At 37.2% G+C, this 18,521-nt stretch overlaps 1 protein-coding gene across 13 annotated transcripts in view; it reads left to right on the top strand.

The window, feature by feature from the left end:
* Positions 1-18,521, top strand: part of JAK2 (Janus kinase 2) — an 87,295-nt gene that overhangs the window by 14,747 nt on the left and 54,027 nt on the right. For 5 of the 13 annotated variants that reach the window (XM_090132390.1, XM_090132389.1, XM_090132388.1 and 2 more), the window contains one exon: positions 12,561-12,629. The exons of 7 other annotated variants lie outside the window; for them this stretch is intronic. The gene's annotated coding sequence lies outside the window, so the exon portion shown is untranslated. One more of the 13 variants, XM_031606150.2, reaches the window with a different exon arrangement.

The raw sequence follows: 18,521 nt of genomic DNA, 5'->3' as shown, positions 1-18,521 counted from the left end.
ATAGAAAGGACTAATTGGTAGTGCAGTAGCAAGAAAAACTCAACAGCACTATTCCTAATGATTGCAAAAATTTTCTAGAATATTTTTCTCAATATACTAGTAGATTGTATGTAAATTTGTTATTTTGTTTTTCCGTTATAAGTCAGTTCTTAACTGCAGCCTTCCTGTAGGTATTTTTGTCTTCTGAAGTTCTGTGATCACACATAAATAGTCTGATAAATATTTTATACCTTTAACTGAATACTTCTAATTACTGACTTGAAATTTATGCAAGAAGACATTAATGACTATCAACTCCAAATGTAACTTGTAACTGGAGTGATAAAGATACAAAATACTAGGGAAGACTGGCTTTTTTGTTCCTTCTACAGAGAGCTAAATGAGACTTTCAGAGTAGACTGGGCTCCTTTGAGGAATGGAGTAGAAAGAGAGGGGAAATGGGAAAAGGAGGATGTCCAAAATAAACAATAGAAAAGACACTTAAAGTGGAGAACTTTCCCTGAATACAACAGGGATAGGTGAAAGTGGAAAGAAGTGTGTAATTTTTTTCTTTCTCTGTATGCTTTTTGGGGCGGAGAGTGGATTATGTTGTACTGAAGAGAAGGAAAGAATCTAAAACTGGAGAAAGAGTTGAAGAGGATCTAACTACCAATATAGAATTATAGTACTAGTGCACTGAAGGCTCAGCTTGAGAAGTGCTTTGTGGCTTTGCAATTCCAATAGAGACAATGGATTTGTAGTTTGGTGGTAAAGGGAGAAATATTAAATCACTTTTGTCAAAGTCATGCTACTGCACTGGAAAAACTCACAGAACATCTAACTTGTAAGTAAAGGGGTTCCTCAGCAGTAGAGTACAGAAATACAGATTTGAAAATAAATGCAATCCAAGCAGGACTGTTAGACTGCATATGGGTCAGGTTTGGATTTTCAAAAAGAGAAACATGTAATGACATTTCAACTGTTCAGCTGTTTCTCAGAACGTGTCCGTTCACCAGGATTGAAGCACTGGCACTTCAAGCCTATGACTTGTCTAGCTGTTCCTGTCTTATTAATAATGTGATGGAAGTGTTCTTGCAATGTGTCAGCCATTCAAAAAACCAAAAAAAATTGAGTACAAAGGAGGAAAACAGCACAAATATTTACTGTTTCATGTAATTGCTGATAAGGTGGAGTAGGCAGTGGAGTAAGGGGAAGAGGTTGGACAAGGCTGCCATCAAAAGATTTGCGGAAGTTTAGTGCCAGTGTAGCCAACGTTCCTGTAAAGAAATGTAATAAAACAGAAAGAATGAGCTGCTAAAGCAGAAGACATTGAGGAGAGAAGGATTTTTTTTTTTTTTTTTCCAGAACAGCTTAGAAGTTGTGGATAATGATATATTCTGTGATGTAAAGGAGCTAACAAATATGCAAAGCCATGTTGCTGCAGTTGTACCTGGAGAGCCCTGCAGTATGGAGTTTTAAATACCGAAGCACTGCAAGGATCCTCTGCCAGCAACTATAGGGCTATTGTGATCTGTTTGACATCTGGTCACAACTGGTGTTCCTCAGGGCTCAGTATTGGATCCAGTTTCATTCAGCACATTTATCAATGATCATGAAGGGGTAGAATGCACCCTCAGTTCCCAGATTACACAAAGGTGGATGAGAGTGTTTATTTTCTTGAGGGTAGGAAGGTTCATGCAAACATCTGGATAGGCTAGGCTAATGAGCTTTGTCCATCAACAAGGCTACATATCAAGTTCAGCACTTGTTTTGCAACAGGCTGATACAGTGGTAGAAGCTTTGAGAAGAGTAGCTGGAAAGTTGCCTGGCAGGAAAGGACATGGAGGTGCTGACTGACAGCTGACTGAACAAGAATGAGCAAGATGCTCAGGTGCCCCAAAAGGCCAACAGCATATTGGCTGGATCAAAAGTAGTGTGGTCAGCAGAACTAGGGAAGTGATTGTCCTCTTGTACGAGGCACTAGTGAGACCGCACCTTGACTTCTGCGTTCAGTTTTGGTCTCCTTGCTATGAGAAAGATAATGTTTTGTTCATGTTTGAGCAAGTCAACTGGCAGAAGTGCTAGAAAGACAGATGCCAGTAGTGGGTGAGGAAAGTACGCTTATTTTGTCAGGAGAAGAAAAAGCTGAGGGTAGATATTACTCACTACAGCTACCTGAAAGGAGGTTCCAGTTAAAATCAGCTGTTTTTCTCAGGTGACAAGCAACATAATGTGGGGATTGCAAGAGATGTATGGATGCGGTGTTTAGGGGCATGGCTTACCTGTGTAGTTGAATGGTTGGACTTGATGACCTTAAGGATCTTTTCCAAACAAAATTATTTTGTGCTTCTATTCTGTGATTCTAAGTGGACAGCAGAAAGCAATAATGTAAAGCTAAAGGAGTACTGCAGGCTTGTTTTGTTCCTGTACATTTTCATGGGGATTTATTCTTGATTCTTTTGGATGAACATCTCTGTATGCCTTTGGTCTGATCCTAGTAAGCAAGTAGGAAAGCACATGGCTTGGAAATAATGTACTGAGAATTAACTCTTAAAATCATGTTCTGCTACTGTTTAGGTGCAGAAAAAAATACAAGTAACATATTAATTTGGTTCTCAGTTATAAAACAAAACTAGTTTGATATCATACAGTGTGCAAAACAATAAGGCTGTTTGAGGGAAGACCTCTACCTTTGATCTTGCAGGTGGTTCTGAAACAGTCTGTATCTCTGTCAGTAAGCAAAAGAGCAGAATTATCTGGAAAACGAAAGATAACTGGGAGCATGGAATGTAAACAGTGAAAACAGTCAAAACTTCCAAAATGCTTTAAATTTACCTTCGTAAAGTTGTAAAAGAGCTTCAGCAGCTGTAGCAAATTCTCTAGAGATTTTTTTAATACAGTAGTTAGTTTTACAAATGTCAGAATGGCTATTATGTAGCAGTCCTTAGGAAGACAAAGAATTAATGCTTCATATAGCTGAAATGAATGGAACCAACTGCTTCATAGGTAGTAAATGTGAAGAATTGAGCTTTGCTTTCATTGTTTGTTAGTTATGGAATGCAGATCGTCTAGAAATCCTTATTGATAGTCTTCCATTGCAGGATTAAATGTAGCACCATTAAGTGTAGAGATCAAAAGGTTTGAAGGAAGGTGACTGAGCTGGGAGAAAGCAAACATCTAGGAGCTCGATTTCAGAAGCAAGAAATAAACATGTTCCAAGTCTTCCATCAAAATGTGTGGAAAGCAGGCAGATAGGCAATTGCTGTAGTGCAGAATGCAGGCAACAGAATAACTGTTTGATCTAACTTTAAAAAAAAAAAATAAAATAAAAAAATAAATGTTGCCCACATTTGTTATCTTTGATGCCAAGTTCATGCATTTGAAATTGGTGTGGCCATGAGAGCTAATTCATTTACTTTGAACTGTCTGTGCTGGTAGAGAGTAGCTTCAGTCATACCGAAGAAAATGCTCGCTATCACAATACTAGTCTATTAAAGGTTTATCAAAAGCTGATTGAGGTGGATCTGGCTGGGATGTCAACTTTTCCAACAGTAGCCCCTGCTCTGCACTTCTGGTTAGTACAGCCACATCAGTGGATGGGGAAGACATGTACCATTGAGTGTGGGAGGGTTGTTTGTGCTGAATATCATAAAATTTTTCTTAAACCTAAATGAACCACATGGCTGAGGAGTCAGGCTCTATGTAGAAAGACTAATGTTCATTTGTCTTTAGCGAGTAAGGATCAGCTAGTTGCACTGCCCTTGCCTTTAGTGCTTCTGAACATCCAAGCTTTTTGTACTTGGACCTCTTTAACTTCTGTGCAGTACCAAAGCTTCCAGAGTCATGTTACAAAAACAAGGGTGGAGTGTGATTGGAAGACCTGTGGCGGGAAAACAGTAAGTTACAAGCTTCTAAAAGCTGTTTGTGATCTGCTGACTATCTGTGAAGATCACTACCAGCAGTAATGTCTTGCAAGGACTCATGGTACCAATTGTATGACTGGCCAGAGCATAAATCAGTTAACAAACACTATGTTTTATACATCTCTTCAGAAATTGATGTAAATAGTTGGTACACCTTGCTGAAAGTTATTTGTACTTAGACTGGATAATGTAATTTTTTTGGAAAAGCCAAATAATTCCTTTTGTCCAAGAAGATGCAAAGCCAGTACATCTGTTTGCGTTGACTGCCTCAGAAAAATTTCGAGTTTCTCACCCACCTCCTGAATTCACACATGAGAGCTGGTGGACTGTGCAACACAATTCCTTCAGTTCTCATCTTCTTTGTAGGTGTTTGGGTCACAGCTAGATGCCTACAACCCTTTCTAGTTTGGATCACTGTGCATCTCAGCTGGTAATGAAAATAATGTGGCTTCTTCCTTGTAAATTTATTCTGCTGAGAGTGGCAGATCACAAATTACTGTTGGAACCATAAGAATCAGAGCTGATTTGCTCTTCTGGTGGAGTATGTTGCTGCAAATATTACCTGCTCTGATTTCTTTTAGTAAGATCAATTGGCTCTCTGACAGATATTTTTTTCAATAGTTGGTTCTCTAAATAGTTTGTTCTCTCATATACGTATTATGTCTTCTTGTGCTAATCTGTCTCAAGTTTATTGTGGAACAAGTCACTTTCACTGTTATTTTTACTCTGCACAAAACAGTAAGAATATTTAAAAAGTAATTTTGAAGCCTGTGTTAGCTTAGTCTTGTTCCAGTGTTCTCCTGAAAGCCTCCTTTATGCCTTTCTCTGTGGACCACCCTGGTAGTCTGCTTTTCTCATAAATTTATCTTTCCCTACTGCTTCTTATTTTCTGTCTGTTTAAAATGTGATTTCGTAAGTTTTATTTATTCTGACATCAGAACAAGAAAAGGGCTGCAAATTTCAACAGTAGGGAACCTGTGGTGTTATACTTAGCATTAACTGCTGTGGAGATGTTTTCCATTTACTCCCTACATTTAGACAAGAAGAAATGACTGGAAATCCTTGGCTGCAAGATCCTTATCTCTGACCACTGAGGCTCTGCAGTGTAATAAAATCCTTATCCATCCTTTTCTCCAACACTCTGAGGGAATCCTTAAATGTCACCAAGAGTGAAGGAAGATCTAAATTTCATAATTTTCATAACTTTTCATAATTTTTCATATTTCATAGTTTTTAAAACAATAATATATCCATATTACCAAAAAGGAGAGGAGGAAAAAGAAAACCCTGACCAACAGTGGTGTATTTTAAAAGCACCTACTTCTTACTAACTTCTATTTACGTGTAGCTATGATTTAGGTGCCATGGGAATGGAAAATTCATTGGTTTGTTACTCTGGGGTATAAAGTGTAATCTTTATTATGCGTTCTTGCAGTATTTGTTTTAGTGGTCTGGGGATGCTGAGTAGTTTCAGATAATCTAAGGAAACTGGAGTCTCACAGCAATTGTTCACTTGGGTAAGCCTCAGACCGTATCGTGCTGGGGATGGGATAGTAAAGCCGTACATACTCTTCTGTGTAAGACAAGAATATAGATGTGCAGAAAATGAATTATTACAGATATCTACCCTTTCCCAAGGTTTATGGTTTCCTGTACCACCTGTGACTCAGTGTGATATTTCCATCTTCCAATCAAACCAAGGCTCTTGCTATTATTTTCTTTTTTCTGCATCATGGAGCATGTCATCTATATGGCATCTGTTACAGCCTTGCAGCAAATAATCACCATGAAAAGGTATCTTCTCAGGATTAGTTTAAGTTTCTTCCCAAATTTTCATTTGTATTCAATTACACTTCCAAAAGTTAAAACAAAACAAAATGATGCCTTCATTTCCCTTTCCACACCGGACTTTTTTTTTTTTTTTTTTTTTTAATTTTTACAAGAATCTTATTGAGTCTGGACTGTTGGTCATGCTTAGTAGATCATTGTATATTTTCTTCTGCCTTCTGGAGTAAAGCAGGTTCTAACATGCCAGTTTTTGCATCTGTTCATGCACAATAATCATCTGGTTTTTACTTCACATGTATTAAGGTTATGCATGTTTAGCAATCCACTGTAACTTAATTAGTTTTAAATAAGGTGGGGTAACTGCTAAGTGACTGAGTAGACTTCAGTTAAAATTCAGAATGTGGTTCTTTATCCAGCTGAAGATAAGGAGATGAAAGTGCAGTGCAAGATGTCTTTCTTTGTTGGAAAAGCTTAGTGGGGAAGAAGTATAGGGATAGGAGAAGCAGAAGAATTGCTTTATTCTGATAGCTTTGGGTTCAAACTCTTGTGTTTTAATCTGCATTTAGAGCTAGGGATTCTCAAATTTCTCAAAATCAAACTGCTAAATCTTCTAATCTATCATCTCATCTTCTTTGCTCTCTTAATTTTCTTGTTTTTGCCCATGGGTTTGCTTTTCTTGCTGTACGTTCTTTTTTCTGGCTGAGAGCAGACAATGAAAGTTGAAGTCCCTGCTGTGACTCAGATGCTGCACTTATACTGCTTAACAGGTGATAGTCTGAGAAATGGACAATTTTGGCTTTAGAAAGATTCTGTATCAGGTGAGATGAAATTGTTCATCAGAGGATGAATCCATTATGCAATCTTGCTGTCAACAAAAGCACAAAGGAAGACAGTTAATCTCTGCCACTTTTTTGTTACTTTGCTTCTGAAGGGTCACTAACATTCTGCACAGATTATGAGAATCATCAAACTACTTTTCTTAAGAGGAAACTAATCTCTCACATCCATCTGAAGTGACTGGCAGGATATGTCCCAGATTATATTATCCTTACATAAGTTCATAGTGATGTATGTTACTTGTACTAGTAGCTTGATGAAGTCAAGTGTTTAAGCAGTGGTACTATCCATGAAACAGGAAACAGTTTGGGGGAAACAGATACAGCTATCTAATGAAGGAAATAAACTTCACTTTTAGAATTCATCCATCATAAATGGGGATGGAAGAATTAGCAAGAATCCATTTTTGTGATTTTGTTTTTATTTAATGCTAGTCTACACAGTGGTGGCATTTAGATTTGATCAGAACAACTGAAGCACTAAGAATCCTGCTTCTGCTGAAGGTGTGAGGAATATCTTAGTCACCTATTAGGCACTCAAAAATACACCCACAACCTTTGATAGATATGTTAATGTACTGTTGCGTCTGTTGTATAATTCACTTTTTTTGGAACTCTAAAAAGTAATTGAACAGAAATTCTGAAAACAGCTAATGGAATCATTGTGTTCCATGCACCGGTACAGGTTGGGGGATGACCTGCTGGAGAGGAGCTCTGCAGAGAGGGACCTGGGTGTCCTGGTGGACGACAGGTTGGCCATGAGCCAGCAGTGTGCCCTTGTGGCCAAAAAGGCCAATGGCATTCTGGGGTGCATTAAAAGGAGCGTGGCCAGCAGGTCGAGGGAGGTGATCCTCCCCCTCTACTCTGCCCTGGTAAGGCCTCATCTGGAGTACTGTGTCCAGTTCTGGGCTCCCCAGTACAAAAAAGACAGGGATCTCTTGGAAAGAGTCCAGCGGAGAGCCACAAAGATGGTGAAGGGCCTGGAGCATCTCCCCTATGAGGAAAGGCTAAGTGAGCTGGGTCTGTTTAGCCTTGAGAAGAGAAGACTGAGAGGGGACCTGATCCAGGTCTATAAATATCTAAGGTGTGGGGGGCAAAGTGGCGAGGCCAGACTCTTTTCAGCAGTGTGCGGAGACAGGACAAGGGGAAATGGCCAGAAGCTGGAGCATAGGAAGTTCCGCACCAATGTGCGCAAGAACTTCTTTACAGTGAGGGTGACGGAGCACTGGAACAGGCTGCCCAGGGAGGTTGTGGAGTCTCCTTCTCTGGAGATATTCAAGACCCGCCTGGACGCCTACCTGTGCGACCTGGTGTAGGGATCCTGCTTTGGCAGGGGGGTTGGACTCGATGATCTCTGGAGGTCCCTTCCAACCCCTACGATTCTGTGATTCTGTGATTCTTCACTTTGAGGTGCATTAAATGTCTCTCTTCTAAGTCTTTCCCTCTTAAAGCTTATTCTTTGGCGTAGTTTCGTTTTGTGGATATATATATATATATATATTTAATTTGTGCCCTTTATATTCAACTTTGTGGGTTCAGGTAAGATTATTTTTCATTCCCCTGCTTGAGACTTCTTCTATATAATAAGACTGAGAACTGAAACTGAGATGCTGCGTATGAGGAGAATTATGCTAAGAATTTAATTTAAAAGAGCATTTTCTTTTGCAATGTTTAAGCAGTTGGAGGATTTCAGCAGCACTTCCTTACTGGTGGCGCTTCATTGCAACTATTCACCTTCCTTGAAAGGAATTGTGAGGCATTTTCTTCTTTACAATAGAAATCCATTCTGTTAACTATATTGTGAAACCAATAGTTGTATTAATATCTGATCTATCAGTGGCTCACAGTGTGAAATTAGGCAAATAATTGAGACTCCTTGTATTTCTGTTAAGTTTGGAAAATAAGAATGGTGATTGTTTTATTTAAAGTACCCTAGTACCAAAGTGCAATGCAGATAAGAGTATGAAAACAACTGTGTACTTAAGTGCCTTTGCAGTTGGTAAAGTTTGCCTCTAATATTCTAGGCAATTTGATGGCTATTTGTGACTCATAGCATGTTCTTTATCTACAATAAAACTGCATTGTAGGGTTGTGTTTTTAAATAAATTTAATACCATGTAAACGTTATCAACAATGTACCAAAAAGGGCCATGGTTTGGCTTCTCCTATCTTGTTTTTTGTTCATTTTTTTGTCTATCTATGTACCAGTCAGAGGGGCGCAATTCCACTGTGACCTTCTTTTTTTGATTTAATAAAATGAAACTCAAGTGAGTTATTATTTGATGAAATTGGCAGATGGATATGTAGATGTTTGGTTTGGAACTAGGTGTGGGTGTAGTGTTTCTTACATGTACTGGCAGTCAAAGTCCTTACTGTGTGCCAATTAAGAAAGAGGAAAAAAATCCATTTAAGAGATTGTTCACCTACCAATAACAGATATAACAAACACTTGAGGGTAGGAAAGAGTAGCAGGATATCCATTTGTATCAACTGGAAAGCCTTGTCAGAAGTGGTCCATTCAGACAATTTTAATTCCTGCTTGGGATTTCAGTTGTAGTCAGCTTGATGATTAGAATATACATTTAACAAATATTGTAACTAGTATTATTTATAGCAATTTGTTGCATATTAAAAGTAGATGTTCAGGAGTCCAAAGCATGTATAAACACAAGAGACACTATAGCTGGTTGTAAAACTCCCTATTGACTTCAGGAGGTCTTGGTAGTTTGTCCACAACTTCAGCCGGAGGCAAGTCTTGCTCTGTGCAGTTTCCATGTTCAAAAAAAACAAAACAAAACAAAACAAAAAAAAAAACCACCAAAAACCAAAAAAAAACACAATCCCACTTTGACTGTAATGTGTTATTGGTTTTTAGATTTAGATCCAGTTCATCTAATAAAAGTAGTTGCTTTCAATAAAAATTTATCAAAGTGAGGCTGCAGTGCTTTTGATAGACTTTTTGGGGAAAGCTTAGCTGGGTTTATCACTGTGTTATGATTATGGCTTGTTTTTTGTCACCTGCTTATTAGTTAGATATTAATATTTGGTTTTTTTCTGTTTTGCCTTGGGACATGATTCTCGAAGTCTGTAAATGTCTGCCCTCTTGCAGCAGCTCCTCCTTGACCCTTGCAGCTAAGTCTGGAATTTGTAGCTTGGGTGAACTGAGTTAGACTGCAATTGCGTATATGCATTATGCAGAAAAGTTCCACAGAAAATTGAAGTTGCTCATGAATTTAAGACTGGTCAAGGAAAAATTATGTATTGTTCTGTTACTTAGGCAGTATGCTATCCTGCATGGTTTCTGAATGGGGCTGAAGTTTAGCAGAAGGAACTCGTGTTATGTTTGGCATTACTGAGTGGGTACATCCAGGAAAGTTTCCTTAGAGCAGTCTGAGCTCATCCAAGATTGGAATGTAGGTGGAAGCCCCTGAGTTAAGAACTGAGGTAGGGGTTGGACTGTGACATGTACTGAGAGAATTTGTTTCTAATTTTTTTTGTCACCAGATAGGCTTTTAGGAAGCTTAGTATTTATTTAGGGAATTTTGTAATGTAACTTGTTCTAACAATTTATCGGTGTAAAGATATAGTTATGCTATAGATGTTTCTTCTTTCTTTATAATGTCCTCTTGTAAAGGAACTGATAATAGCACTATCTATAGTGACACATTTTGAAATCCAGAAAAGAACACCATCTTCTTATCTGATCTTCTGTTATCGGTGCTGGTTATATTTAATATCTTGGATTTCCTTCTGCACACAGTCCAGTAATGAGTTTATCTAAAATCTATTTTGTATCAACTGCTATTTCAAAACTAAAAAATAAAGAATCTATCCTGTCTTGACTGTTCCAGCAGTCTATTTCTGAGAGAAATAGAAAAATGTATTTTAAACAGGTACTTATGATTTTAATCTTCAGCACTGTATTTGAATTCTTATTTGTTTTTCATTATATTATTTTCATGAATTTGTCAGGTAGTCTGCTGTTGCTTTTTGAATTAGTGGGGCACAATTCTCATGCTCTTACTTCCTGCAATTTCCTTAATGTTTTTGTCAGGATTTAATGTCAAAAATCATGATAGTTCTGTCTGTAACTTCAGAGCTGAGGAAAACACATGGTATGTGTATAAACTGCTCCCTATATTTATCTTATTCAGAAACACTTATTTCTTCCTTTAGAAGCAAAGCAAACAATTAAGTTGGAGTAATCTTACTCAGATGAGAGTTCTGTAAAAATGATGCATATTATAAGCACTGGTTTCTTCTATAGAACAAAAGAAAAAAATGTTTGCTGCTTTTATATTCCACAAGGGAACACAGAGTATTTGATATGTTACATTGGTAAAATGTGGCTGTCTTCATTAGATTTGTTATTATCCTTTATTTTAAACAAGTTGCTCATTTTCATCATTTTTGTGGAATTTCCACTAGTGGCACACTTTACAACGAACCTTTGTTTACTTTCAGAGTCCTGTGTTGTTTTTTTTAATTTTTTTTGCTTCCAACTTTTTTTTTTTCCTGACAATCTGTGTTTATAGAGATAACGTGATCTTGGCAAAGCTTGTAGTGCTGTATCTTTGCAAAAGCTGGCTGGTATTTCAGATAACGAATGAGTGGAGGACTCTCAGGCCACTGATGATTAAAGAAGCATTAAGTAAACTATCGTGCAAGTACATTTTCCTGAATTATAAAGATAAAATGTCAGTGTTGTTATCATAAATGATTCAACATTATAAAGCAATTAATAGGATTTTAAAAAAGAACACTTTTTTTTAACTGTGCTGGAACCCTTCTATAAAAGAATAACAGAAAATGCCATATTTATATATGTAATAATTGAACTCTTAAGTCACTCACTATTTAAGAAGCTTTTGAATTCGTTGATACAGGCTTGGGAGTTTTAGCATTAGTTAAACTGCCATTTACCAAAATCAGTTCTTTTCAAGTATTTCTTTGGCATTGCCTTGTATGATATTGCTACTCGAATTTTTTAGAGGGTCTTTTTTGTATGTGTTTTTTATCACATTAAGTAACCAGCCCCTAATTCTCTAATAATTCATATGATCTAGTTTGTGCTTCGTGACTGTTTGTAGTCTCATTGAATTCATTTAAGATCAAGGAGGTTGTAAGTAAGAAAGTATTACTGTGGTTTCCTTTTAGTTTTGTTTTCTAGGACAGCTGAGGTCTTCAGTAAGGTTTTTACTTGCTCGGACAGTAATATAGAAGAGTTAAATACAAATATATAGCATCTTGTATTGGGATTAAATTTTCTGAAATCAAAAGTCAGACTTAAACACCTGTAAATAAAGTCAGTGTTTCAAGTTAGTGGAGCTTATACATAAAGGCTTAGTTTTGTTTTGTTTAAATAATTTTAAGCACCTAAAAAAAAAAAAAAGAAAAAAAAGAGTAATGCATCCAAACAAAAGAGGAAAAAAAAAAACCACCCACTCACACTTTAAGGAATTTGTACATGAAATTTGCATTACATGTTTGTATGTAATTTCTAAACTGAAGCAATTAAGGAAAGCTGTAAAAGCAGGGAGGGCTGAAGATGAGGGTGCAAAGGAGACAGTAGAATCTATACCTTTTGGCTGTTCTGTAGAGATTGCTGATTCACTCTGACTTAAGTGTTATCCTGTTTACTTTCTGACAGTTGCCTTGGCAAAGTGCTAATTTGGTGAAATGCACATTTTCAGATTCTCTTCAGCTGTTGTAAAAGCTGGGATAGAAGTACAGGGTGATTTCATTCACCTAGATGTTTCGTACTGCTGGCAATTATCTCAGTTTTACTTGTCTTCCTGCCCTCGACCCCCCAGTTTTAACTGAAAAATGTTAGAGAAGTTGAGGTTGTGTTCTTCAAGCAGTATATTATGCAATGCTTTTGTCCAAGTCAACTTTACACTTTGCTTGGTCCAGTTGTGAAAATTGAAAGAGGAAAGAAACCAAAAATCACAGAACTGAGAACAGCTGGAGGTGTATCTTATAAAAATAATTCAGTGAAAAACATGGTTCATATATTTATTTTCTCTTTTTGTAGCAGAAAAGCTGACTGAGGTTGTGATGATATTTTTCCATGGTGCCCCACCCTGTATGGTGAAGTGTGAAGGTATGCCATTAGCCTCTATAGGTAGAGGGTTAGAAGTGTGAAAGAAAAGTAGTCTGTTATGTTACCTTGGCTGTTGAAACTGCAGACACCTATTTGTCTTGGACAGTATAGCAAGGAGGTGTAGCAGTACAATTTTTTACAGTGGTTTCTCACTGCATGTAAGGTGACTGAAAATCTCCTTAATTATTCTTGGAGTTGGTTAGCACTTCTTAAATTGTTCTGATGCTTGGCCAGTAGTCAGAATCTGTCTATGTTTTGTTCATTTTCTTCCCCTATTTTTTTTATATGCTTATAAATTCAAGTTGTGTTAGACAAGATCAAACATCAGAAGGAAAGTTTTTTGACTCATGTTGAGGGAGTAGGGTCTAAAAAGCTTGTTTTATCACCTTTTACCTTTGCTTTCTGTTACTTCCTTCTTCATACCTCCTCCCACTTACAAGACTGAACCTATAAGAGTTTTGTGATGTTACTTCTGCTCCTCCTTACCAGGAAGAAAACTCTAGCTTCTCAACTCGCATGAATTTCTGCACACTGTGTAAACATGTATGACAGTTTCTTCAGAGGCAGTAGTTGTACTAACATCTGAAGAGAGAAGTTGCCAAACTGGGGAAGTGAGATAAGAGGAAAAGAAAAGGGAGATAAGAGAATTCACAAGGAACGCCCCAAAGACTTTTTAAAATCCTGTTCTTGGAGCAGCTTGCTGAACAACTACAAACTGGGCAGTTTGTCCTAGTTTTCAGTGGTAGCTGGGAAGAGTTGACTAATTTTCTTCACAGAAATGTTTGCCATGAGAAACCCTTTATCTTTTATGAAGGAAGAGAACGCTATGTGTTCTACCAGGATATAACTCTGTGATGAAGGATTTGTGCTGTTATTTGCCTAGAAGATACCATTTGCGTAGACTTGAAGCTTCACAGCAGTCCTGTAGCTGGAGGGGATAAGAAACTTGGCTCAGACTTAGGTGCTCTTCATAAGCTATGGCAAGTGATGGATCATGACTGTTCCATTTCCTCAGTTAAGCTGTTGAGAGCAGACATCTGCTGAGAAGTCTTTGCCTCCCAAAGGAAAAGGACAGGTTTGGAGGCGGAAAGAAGAGGGACAGTTTTTGAGACTTTCAATTGTGGATACAGGGGCTGTTTTCTGCTGTGTCACTCAGACTGTGGTGTGAAATGCATATAGCTTCTAGTAGTTTAGTGTCACTTGCTTGGTTCTTGACAGCATCTGCTAAATTGGCATTTGTTTTGTAATTGATGTTGTTCTTAGGCAACACAGAACTGTACAAACAATTGGTGGCTCATGTTTTGACAAATCCTTCTTCAGTTGTGGCACAGGGAATTGTATTTTTTTGAAAAGGTTAGCTTGATTTCTTCAAAAGTGTCTTCTAGCATCACTTCCCCGCTATTTGATATGACCAGTCTAGGGATCTTGTGATGTCTAAGAAATCCAAGCAGTTAGAAAGATAACTTTGTTGCTGCTGCGTTGCTCTTTTTGCTTTTGTTTGTGCTTTCAATACTTATTTTAACTCTTGAATGTAGCTATAACTGTCACCTGTGTACTCTGGATTGGCGTTTTTTTTCCCATTGTTTATGACAGAAATGCCTTTTAACAGAAAAATACTGCTTTCTGTTTCCAGTGGTGAATCAGAATATTTTTCCACTTTGAAATGTGATTTTTTTTTTTAACCTTTATTGCTTCTTAATTCCTTGGTAATTTATTAGTATTTGTTTTTACTCGTAAGCCAGTACTTTGGTGTAGGAAAGTGGTTCAACATTTTTTTCAATCAAAAGCCACCAGGGAGAATGAAACTACCAGTCAGCAACCTTTAAAAATACTATTTACCTTGATTTATTTTGTTCCAGATATACAGGAACATCAGCAATTCCTTTTTTATATATTTTTGAAAGACATTAAAGAAATAATTAAAGAGTATCTGTTCTCTACTAATTAACCCTTATTTCCTGGTCTGATCTAGTAAATAGAATTCCACTTAAAATGTTGCTTATGAAACATAAAATCCAGCATGATGTCGTGTAGTTATGGAAATACACTTAGTCTCCACAGCTAGCAGACTGTTTGTAAGAGAAAAAATCTCATAATGAGGATGTTCTTGAGATCTCTTTTGTATCCACTTCAGTTTCAAGCAAGGGCATACAGATTGACCTGCTGTATAGTGTCCTGGTTTTGCTGTTGTCATTCGTCATTGCATCACTTCATAAGCATTTGAGAGATGTATTAGGGAAATGAATGTTTTTCCATGTACCTTGTGTGACAGGTCTGTCTGACCTACTGTGTTTACTCATCCCACGTCCTCTGTGCATACAAGGCTGTGCAGATGATGGTGGCTCTGATGGACTAAGGAACCTCAAATGTCACTGTCTTGGGAAATATTCTTTGCCAGAACAGTTGGGCAACTATTTGAATTGCTTGGAGATTTTCTGATGAAATAATCTTTTGCTGAAGGTCATCAACATGGTGAAATTTAAATGTTTTGCAGATACAAACCAGCTTTTGCCAGAGTTCTGATGGAACCCAACCAAAGCTGTTGTTTGTGGGCAACCTTTGATTTGATCACTTTTTTTTTTTTTGGCAGCTCACCTACCTGGCAGATTACTGTGATGGCCAGGCTTCTGTAATGTATTTTTCATTCTGCTTTTTAGACAACATTTTTTGGCAGCTTTCTTCCTGAGAAAAGCGAGAGTAGTGGCTTCTTTCAATTGTGGATAACATAAAAATCCCAATCTTTGTTTCTAATCAGAGGAATAGACTAAAGTCTCATGCTAGCAGCTTCTATCTAGTTAGTCCCTGTGTAGTGTAGGCAGATCAGACCAGGATTATTACTCTTTCCTTGTGCAAAAGTTCATGGGCTCTTGCTGAATTGCTGATACAAGTCAGTGGTTTACTAAGGGAAAACTGTAAGCAAATGTTATTTTTGTTTCTCCAGGTTTTTTTACCACATGTTTTGTTGTTGATATGTTACAGATGTCATCTTCCTTCTGCATCTGTTTGCTACCATTTGCATTCAAATTCCTGATATATTAAAAATCATTGTGTGATATTAGCATAGCTGATGAAACAGGAAAAATTCCTTTGGAATAATTTATCTTCTAGCAGTTGTTTCTTGTATGAACCCTCATTATTCTTGTGTCTATGTATTTAACTTGCGGCAGGGCAACAAGTGGAGCATGTGAACAAGAGGCAGTGGTAACTGAAGTCATATTATTTCTCTACAGAATGTCTTTAAATATGCTTAAGGGAAGACATTTAGATTTTTGTGAAAGCTGTTTTTGAAGTCAGAAAATGTTACCTGGGAAAGGACAGCAAAGTATGATACAATTAAAGCCTGGATTAACTGTCTGATTGGCTTCTGTAGTTTAAGCAGTGGAGAAGTTTCTCAGATTCTTGAGATTGCTGAAGTTTTTTTTATTGCTGAGTACTCTGAGTTTGATAAAGTTAGTGAGAAGAATGATTTCTTGTGAATATATGTGATGAAAATGGGATCTGTTGTAGTGATTTTTCCTTTTTGGTAAAATACCAGATGTTGTTCAACTGCGTTCTGGCTGAGCAACAATGTAAGAATTTTTTGTTGATCCTTCAAGGAGCAGCAGTACCTCTTCATGCAGTAATATTTTGATGATATGTTTAACTGCTTAGAGAAAGGTATGCATTTGAGTCCTTTAATATGTTTTTCTATAAAAGAAAAAGAGCAGTCCACAAAGCAAATCATATCAAGGATTCTGCATGTTTTATGCACAATATGAATACTGTTACATTTTCAAGATTTAAAGTTTTCTTAGATGCATGCTATGAGCAGGTTTATTTGTGCTCCATCTGCCTGTATAACCAAATTGAACTGTGAAGATATTCTGAGTATAAAAGTTAAGTATAACTAATAAATATTGCTTTGATAGCTTGTTTGTTTATCTGAAGTTGGGAACTGACAGTCTTTTCATCTTACTCTCATCTTATATAAATAAGTAAAATTTCATTTAGTGTTCTTGTAACAAGATCTATAATAGTCATTAGAATTATTAATTGTTAGAGCTTTATGAGACATTTCTGCGCTCATATCTACCCTGTAACAGCCTACTGATCATCAATTGAGAAGGTTTTCATAGTTGCTGTTCATAATGTTCTTTCAAATTTCTTGAAAGAAGGATGTGTGTATAAGATGGAAAGTGTGTGTTTTTGATATTTTCAAGCTTAAAGATGATGTCCTACTTTACTGATAATAAACTAATAGAGTTGTTGGGAGGTATCTATGTCTTCAAGACCTTATTTAGAAATATAAAATAATAGAAAATGCTATTTTTATATTTCTCCTCACTTGCTTATAAATTGAGTATTCAAGTTGCTTAGTGGCAGACACAATAAACATTAATTGCAATTATAGGAATTCTAAAAGCTTGCTGAGAAGGGCCTTTTTTTAGCTTGCAGAATCTCCACTACATCTGTATTGTGTTCTTCACAAAACGCAGCAGCAGGGAGATGATGGACATATTTAACTGTTTCATTAGATTCTAGACTTTGTTTTGCAACTGGGAATTTAAATCCTTGCAACTGACAGAAATGTGGTCTAGTGTAAACGTGAACAAACTGGAGGAAATGAGAGAGCTGGATTTCTGGCAAGATGGTTCACTGTCTGGTCAGTCCAAACTGTAATATAGGTGGCATTCTTTGAAAGTCTGCTGCTAAAAGAACAAGTTATGTTAAACAAGACTTACTCAGCCTAAAAAGTGCATAAATGAAGTAAACAATTTTGTAAGGCCTTGGTGAAGATCTTATAAATAGATATGTCTGTAGGCGGGAAGAACAGAGGTTGACTAAAAGAGGGAGATGTTACAGTAGCCACTGTGAGCATATTCAGCGTTGACGTCTTTCTCCCTAAGTTTTGCACTTTTTGTCCAGAGCTGTGAGCTGTTCTATCTTAAGCAGTCATTTTTCTGTTTTTTTGTTAAGTGAAGTATTATAGACTTCATGTTAGGCTGCTTTACCCAGTTGTTGCTCTTGAAGTGCATATTGTTATGTTACTGAGGTTAGTCAAAGTATCACAGCCCTTTTTCTAATGGACACTGCTATAGCCACAGTGGAAGTGACTTGGGTCACCAACTCAATGTGGTTTGTACCATCAGTTCATTGCCGACTGCCTATATAACTTAAAATATTGTGCAGTTGATCTGGAGTTTTGGGGGAAAGTTCACAACCAATTACAGTCATGAAAATCTTCATATGGTTTTCCTCAGTCAAAAGCCAGACTGGGAGTAATAAGCATGAAACAATGGTCTCAGAGCAGAAGATAATTTAGAATTACCCAGCACTGCCCAGAGGTCTGCAACATGCATGAGCAGGTTATGGTTCTGTGCTCTGTTGGATTGGTGCCATCAGATTAAAATCCAAGGAGCATATGCTCTCTCAGCCCCTGAGCAATTTATTCCATCCCCTAACACAGGTCTGGAAAACTTGAATTAACTCTAGAGGAGACTTTGTATCAGATATTAATTGGCTGACTAGAGAGCATTTTAAGGAGCATCCTTGGAGATGTATAGAAAACATGCAGCTGTCCAAACAAGGTGTAACTGCTTATCTCTGAAGCCAGATTCACAAGAGAAGAAACACTGTTCTCGGAAGTCTGATTTAAGTGGAGATAGAAGCTGAATTTGCAGCTATGTGAGGTGGGTTCCATTTTTCAGGGCCATGGATGGTAAACTTGGTAGCAGCAGCAGGTGGTGCTAAGGAATTTAATTTCCTTCTTTTTCCTTCTGCCCAAGATTTGTCTGAAAAATCATCAAATCTAAATTCTGCAGTATTCCCTGAGTTTCATCCACTTTTAACTATTCACTATCATGTTTGTTTTTTTTTTTTCTCTTCTAGTCAGCTTTAAAATGTGCTTTTGTT

Source organism: Phasianus colchicus, chromosome Z (assembly GCF_987193195.1).
Source record: "Phasianus colchicus chromosome Z, bPhaCol1.hap1.1, whole genome shotgun sequence".
NCBI classification, from domain to species: Eukaryota; Metazoa; Chordata; class Aves; order Galliformes; family Phasianidae; genus Phasianus; species Phasianus colchicus.
This window is presented reverse-complemented; position numbering and strand designations above follow the sequence as displayed.